Here is a 7,915-nt window from a genome sequence, read left to right as displayed (position 1 = left end):
AATCCCCAAAGGGAAATTCAATATTGCAGTAGATAATAATTAACAGGAGGAAGTCTTGTTCTGGAGGCTGATGGCTGCTGGCAGGAATGATTTTCTGTATCTTTCAGTCTTACAGCGGACCTGAAGAAGCCTCTCACTGAACACACTTGGTTGTTTCATCACTGTGTTGTGGAGAGGGTGTGAAGAATCCTCCATCATCTTCATCAGCTTGTGCATCATTCTTCTTTGGACAATCAGCTCCAGAGTTACTCCAAGCACAGAACCAGGTTTGTTGTTGAGTTTGTTGATTCTCTTCAAGTCTCCTTGAAGTTTGCTGCTCTGTATTTGCACTTCGCTTGGGTGTTTCCAGTTTGTACTTCAATAATTCAGAAATGTAAAATGTCTTCATGTTTAAGTTTCAAGTTTTCCTGCTTTAGTATTTATAGTGTTGAACTTTTTGTTTCACATAGGACTGCAAGAAGATTTTTTAAAATAATAATTTGCTTATTCATATCCATGCATCCATCCATCTCTTATTCTAACCAATACCAAGGCAGGATTGTGGGTGGGGTGGATGTAAGTGACTGAGCCTTATGGGTCATAAATAGAAGTGAACAATAATCAAACAATCTTTGAACAGCTGCAAGTATACTTATAAACACTGGGAAATGTATGTCATGTTAAATAGTAAACATTTGACTAAATGTGAACAGAGGAAGTCTTCTCGTTCTTGTTTATCTATAGACATTGTTATAAATCATGTGTTAGATTATAAGATTTAATTAGGATAAAAAGGAAGTTTTAATCGCTGTAACACAACTATATGAATAATTTAGTCAATTCAAAGCACTTACAGACAGTCCAATTCAATACAGTTAATTTTTGTCAAATTATGAATAAATTAAAACAAATTCATGACATGATCTGTGTTTCTCCAATTCATAATAACTGTGTTTATATTGGCTTATTCATGCAGAAACTAACCGATTGAATTGTCTTAAATTCAGTCCCTCCCATCACATGCATACACAGGAAGTAGACAGTCCAATCAAACAATCGCTAACGGTTACATTGATGGTTAGACTTTAGAAACACCAATCAATCCAACATGCATGTTTTTATACTGAGAAAGGAAGCCGGAGTATGTGGAGAGACCCCACATATTCATGAGGAAAACACGCAAACTCCAAAAAGAAAGGCCTCAGTAACAATAAAGGGATTGTCTGATTGTTTAGATGGATCTCAGGTTCTATGTCAGGTCTCTGCTGGACTTCTTTGCTCTTTACTCTTAAGCCTGTCGCCCGTTCATTTTCCTCTAATTCTTAAATAACATACTGCACATCCTGCTGAGTCAGGCAATTTTCTGGCCATTGACTCTTTGGTAATCAACCTGTTAGTATAATATACTATTTTATGTTTGCCAGACAGTGTTATCAATTATCATTTCAGAAAAAGCAACTAAAGAAATCAGAAGAAATTGTGTGATTTTACAAAAGTGTATTAGTCACAAAATAGCTGAAGATGATTTTTTTTTTTTAACTGGTTCTTTGCCAGATTGGTTCATTCCTTAAGTTCGATGCCTTTTATGCTTAAATGTAAAACAGTTTTTGCCCCATGTGTTCTCATTCATGATTGCATGTGTTTTGAAGACTCACTCTAACCACTTTCTTTATTCCCATCAGAACGTGAACAAATGAGGCTGCTTCAAGTCTTTTTCAGTATGTGAGATGAGAGCCTCTCTTCATTTGCAGAGTATTATACAAAATGATTGTGCACCTGTGCCCCAGCCAAGTATAGCATGGAAATACACCTAAGGCTACATGTACACCTCCAAAAAAAAATAAGAAAAGTGTTAACATGTCTTTAATAGGACATCTCAGTAGATAATTGAAGCCAACCTCATTTTCAGTTTTTAAGAAGAATATATTCAGAATTATATCCATATATGGCAGGATGATGAAAGCTCATTGTTTGCAACAAGCAATGGACAGATGGAAACATTTATGCATGAAAACTAGAAATGCTAGGTTTGGGGATGAAATTTGGGATTTAAACTCTATCAAAACAATAAAGGCTGTGTTTATTACCATCATGAAGATCGTGATTATGAAATGACATCAGATCAATTAAAAAAAAAAAAAAAAAAAGAGTAGAAATTTTTTGTTTGTGTAAATTTTGACTGAAGATGAAGGAGGGAATAAATCCAAAACATGCAGAAGACGTGAGGGAGAAGAAAATTGAAAGCAGACAAAACCTCAAATGAAATATTTGGCCAGCATCAAGAATAATATGTTTGAGTACAGAGAATTGATCAGAAACAGCCTCTTTACTTGTGAAGCTGATTGAAGTGAGTTCTTTTGCTTTATTGGGTTGTCTTGGAGAAATGAAAACATTGACACTGCATGCACTTAAAGCTGAAGCAGGAGAAATGTTGCTAAATCTTTGAAGGAAGCATATGCTTGCAAATTATTAGATAAATCTGAAGGGGCTTGGAGACAGTCATCCATATAAGAGGGTCATTCAGGTCATCTGGGAAAAGGGAATTATACAAATATTTCATTTTGATCAGAAAGGAGATGCATGGTAATGGCAAATATATAATATTTTTGTCAAACTACATCATGATCTTGCATTATCACTCTGGCAGTGCACGTTAAATGTTTAGGCTTCTAATAAAAGAGCTGATGTGATCAGTGACCTTTTCAAATACAAGGAAAGTATCTGATTTTACAGATGAAACAGAGACTACAGTAACCATAAGCAAATGGTCCTTATTTACAGAAGTGAGAGGTGCAGACATCAAACATTCCTGATGTTTGCAGCTCATTTATATGCCTTTTAATGCCTGTGATGGGCCGAGCAGCGAAGAACATTCAGGCAGAGGTTTAAAGTTCAAAAATATGGTTTTTATTATGATCCAAAAAAGAAAAAGTTGTTTTAACATAAATGAATAAATCAGGCCCATAAAAGAGGTCAACTTAACAAAACTATAACCAAAGAACTTGTAACAGAAGTAACTATAACAACCAAATGAAACCAACTGACCTAATAAATGACACACAAGGGGAAACTTAAATAGTGGCTGATCAGCCCAAACAACAACAGACAAAGCAGATGACACACAAAAACTAACTAAATGAACAAAAGAAAACCCTAGATTCCCCCTCCCGTTTCTGCCACTGGTCTGGTCCAATTAGCTGGCTCCACCCTGGTCACCTGCGGGTTCACAGCCAAGGGACTGGCGCTACTGAAACTTAAAGGAAAAGAACACAAATGAATAAATACCACCACAACAAACTAAAATGGCGCTATTCCAGAATTGTTGTGATGCTAAATTAAACTAGTGTACACTAATGTCTAACAAAAATATTGTCTGTAAATCTCTCTGTAAATCCTGGTTAAACAAAATAAATCTAAGTGTATGTGTGTGGTGCATTTTAATATCACCCATGTGTGGCTGTAGGCACTGCTGTCACAATGCCTGTATGCAGAAATGTAATGATTTAGTTTTAGCTCTGCATAGTATCACAGCAGATATAGTCACAACTCAAAATGAAAAAAAACAACAAAAAAAACCACCTAGATTGCATTAAGTTCTATCTGATTTCATACGGATATTAAAAGGCAACAGAAAACAAGAAAAAGGAGATAAGATAGCCGTGAAATGAGAAAACATAATGAGAAATATTTGACTAGCAAAATAGGAAGAGAATGAAATTGTGCAGGTGGAATTTATTTTCCAACCAGTAGCAACAACACTGGAATCAGAAGACAAGAGGCAGACGTTTACCTTCAAATCAAATCAGAGTTGGTGCTAGAAGCACTCCAGGAGGAAATTAAAGAGATGACACAATTATGGAAAAGTATACCGAGAATTGTAGAAGAAACACCCAACTTGTTTTTGTGAGGACTGTCAGGACCTGAAACAGAGTTTGATTACTTGCAGACATTATGAGGCAGAAAGGAGAGACCTTCTGGGAGAAATGGAAAGACGGGGGTTTGGTTTCTGAGTGAAAATGGAACTGAGAACTGATGAACAGAATCTAACCCAATTCATACAATACAGGTCACTGAAATGTAGATATTTTAGAAAAACAAGTGCTCAAATCAGCAACTGCTGAGCATCAGATAGCGCTGAGCAAAACCAAAATTACAGAAGGCTGGGTAGGAAATAATATTAACTAAATACACAACTTAAGAAAACAAAATGAAAATGAAAATGAATGAAATGAGAAATACTTTATTAATCCCAAAGGGAATTTCAATATTGTAGTACATGATAATAATTCATTTAAGGAGGTCTTGTTCCAGAGGCTGATGGCTGCTGGCAGGAATGATCTTCTGTATCTTTCAGTCTTGCATCGGACCTGAAGAAGCCTCTCACTGAACACACTTTGTTGTTTCATCACTGTGTTGTGGAGAAGGTGTGAAGACTCCTCCATCATCTTCATCAGCTTGTGCAGCATTCTTCTTTGGACAATCAGCTCCAGCGGCTCCAGAGTTACTCCAAGCACAGAAGCAGCTTTCTGGATCAGTTTGTTGATTCTCTTCAAGTCTCTGGTTCTGATGCTACTACCCCAGCAGATGCTGCAAAGCTGACTGCACTCTCCACAACAGACTTATAGAAGATATGCAACATCTTGGTGCAGACGTTAAACCATCTCAGCTTCCTTAAGAAGTACAGTCTGCTCTGACCTTTCTTGTAGATGTAGTCAGTGTTGCATTTCCAGTCCAGTTTGTTGTCCAGCTGAACTCCAAGATACTGGTATTCCTCCACCACCCACACCTCCTCTCCCAGGATGGAAACAGTGCTTTGTTTCTTCTTGTTCCTCCTGAAGTCAACAATCATCTCTTTTGTTTTGGTGCTATTTAATATGAGATGATTGTCACCACACCATTTAACAAACTGACCAGTTCTCTGTACTCTGCTTCTTGTTCATCCCTGATACATCCAGGTGGTTGTGGAGGAATCCACCTGGAATTTATGGAGCTTCTCCCATAACAAAGCAGGCTGAATGGTATTAAAAACACTTGAGAAATCAAAGAACATGACCCTCAGAGTGCTGCCTGAATGGTCCAGATGAGAGTGTGCTCTCTGGAGCAGGTATATGACGGCATCTTCAACCGCAAGTCCATTACGATATGCAAACTGTAATGGGTCCTGAAAGGTGTTTACTTGCTTGTTGAGGTGAGCCAGTAAGATTCTCTCCAGGACTTTCATTCTACTATTCTACAGTCATTTAGCAGACGCTTTTATCCACACGCTAATACCACGATAGGCACATCGGGGGCAACTTAGGGTTCAGTGTCTTACCAAAGGACACTTTGGCACATCGTCAGGGGAAGCCTGGAATGGAACTCCCAACTTCCCAGTTACAAGCCGACTGCGCTTCCTCCTACAGCCGCCCATGTGACAGCGAGGTGAATTCATGATGTGAGATGTCAGAGCAACTGGTCTGTAGTCCAGTAGTTAAGTGTAAAACACTTAACTTGCATTGCCACCATAATAAGAAATGTGGTGGCATTGTGTATATTCACCTAATGCCACAGACCAGCAAACTACTGAAACTGGAAGCGCTCACACCTGGTGATATTTACCTTCACCAAGTTTTACCTGTCATTTATCTGTTTGTTTGTTTGCTTGTGTTCAAGATAACTCAAAAATTAATTGAATTTAATTGACACCAGTAACATCTGGGTTATCATGTATATATCATGTATTATGTAGGTCTACTAGTCAATAATGAATTTTTGTGTTTTTGGGCTCCCTGCAAACGAAAATCAGCTTTTGATGATAAAAGCAGAAGTCCAGTATGATCTAGTCTGGACCAGCAGGGCCCCAGAACATATTTCCATAAAGTGGGAACCAGAGGAGGTCTCTGGCATTCAGAATGTTACCAGGATCCCATTCAGGGAAGTTTACCTCAAGATTGAAGATGATGAAGAAAAACCCCTCAGAACTCAGTTTCTTCAATCTGAAGTCAACAGAGAGGTGGGGTCTGCAACTAGCACCTCATCTGAACGGTTACAAAAAATTAACTAATTGGGAGGACTTCTTTGTTCAAGAAAACAAAGCTGGAGTCCAGATCCACATACTTCTGAGAAGTTTTCAGACTGACTGAAATCAGTGAAGATAATGAAGGCTGACAGAAACCTTTGCCACAGTTTGCACCTGAAACTGAACACAGTGTCCACAAGAGACAGAAACTACTCTGTTGAGATTATTGGAGATAAAGATTTAACCAAAAGATAACTCAGAAAAGACACATGATTGTCCACACAGGAGAGAAACAATTTAGTTGCCATGAATGTAGAAAAAGATTTAACCACAAGACAAACCTTTAAGCACATGAGAGAGTTCAAGCAGGCAAGAAACCATTCAGTTGTGATGATTGTAGACATACATTTTCACAAAAGACAGCTCTTAAAAGGCATTTGAGACTCCACACAGGGGAAAACCTTCCAGTTATGACCATTGTGGACAAAGATTCGATGATAAGACAAACCTTGACACACACACCAGAGTCCACACAGGAGAGAAACCGTCCAGTTGTGATGACTGTGGACAAAGATTTAAACAAAGCGCTAATCTAAAGAAGCAAATAAGAGTTCACACAGAACAGACTCAATTTATTTGTGATGATTGTGGATAAAGCATTGAATAAAAGATAGCTCTGAAGGCTAACACAAGAAGGCATACAGGAGAGAGACCGTTCTGTTGTAGCAGATGTGGACAGAGATTTCACCAAAAGGCACATCTCTCATCACACATGTTGATCCACACTGGAGAGAAACCAATCCGCTGTTACACATGTGGACTAAGATTTAGCTATAAGAACAATTTCAAAACACACATGAGAATTTACACAACAGAGAAAGCCTTCGGTTGTGATAAATGTGGCGAAAGGTTCACCCAAAAGATAAATCTTCAGACACGCATCAGAGTCCACGTAGGAGAGAAACCGTTCAGCTGTGAATGTTGTGGGAAAAAAATTTATTCATTCATTCATTCATTCATTCATTTTCTAAACCGCTAAATCCAATTCAGGGTTGCGGGGAAGCTGGAGCCTATCCCAGCTGGCTTTTGGGCGACAGGCAGGGTACACCCTGGACAGCTCGCCAGTCCATCGCAGGGCGGAAAAAATTTTAGCCAGAAGATAAGCCTAAAAGCATACATGAGAGTCCTTACAGGAGAGAAACCCTTTAGTTGTGAAGAATAAAGTGGAATAAAGTTCAACTTTAAAGAGGCGCTATTATGGTATTTGGAGTTTTCTGAGCTTTCTACAGTGTTACAGTGTTGAATCCTCATCAGACATGTGAACGGCACTGTTTTTTATCACCTAAACGCATGTTTGAGTTTGAGTTCCAGCACGCTCTCCGTTCGGTTACCATGGCGACGAAAAACGCGTTGTTTTAGAGAGTTTTTTCTACTTTTTCTCCTTGAGACATCCCGGGGGATAAGGTTCGGTGATTGGTTACCTTCTACTGGTTAACAAGGGCATGTACAAATACATCAGGCGGGTGTAAAACGTGGGATAAAGTTATTTCCAACGATGGCTGGTGAGTTTACCAAAGAGAGACATCCTGCTGCATTCGTTGCTGTGGGTTGCTGTTTTCCACTTTGTTTTCAGGGTCTGATTCAGGTTCCAACATGTAGGGCTGTATGCTATGTGTTGACATTGTATTTTGTTTTTTTATTGAGTTCATATTAGCCTAATCCTTCTGTTTATGAGATGTCACAATAACGGGGAAAGCAGTTGCGGTGTGCGCTCCCGATGTAGTACAGTGGCGGGAGGCGGGGCTTAATGCGGAAGAGTCTCAATCCACTCGTTTTGCCCACAGGCTGATCTGACAGCCTACAGAGAGGGTCGGTCTGAAGTAAATAAAGCGATTTGTGACAATAACTCGATCAATCCCAGCCCTTCTGGTCTCAGAA

Source organism: Telmatherina bonti (assembly GCF_933228915.1).
Source record: "Telmatherina bonti genome assembly, chromosome: 22".
NCBI lineage: Eukaryota > Metazoa > Chordata > Actinopteri > Atheriniformes > Telmatherinidae > Telmatherina > Telmatherina bonti.
This window is presented reverse-complemented; position numbering follows the sequence as displayed.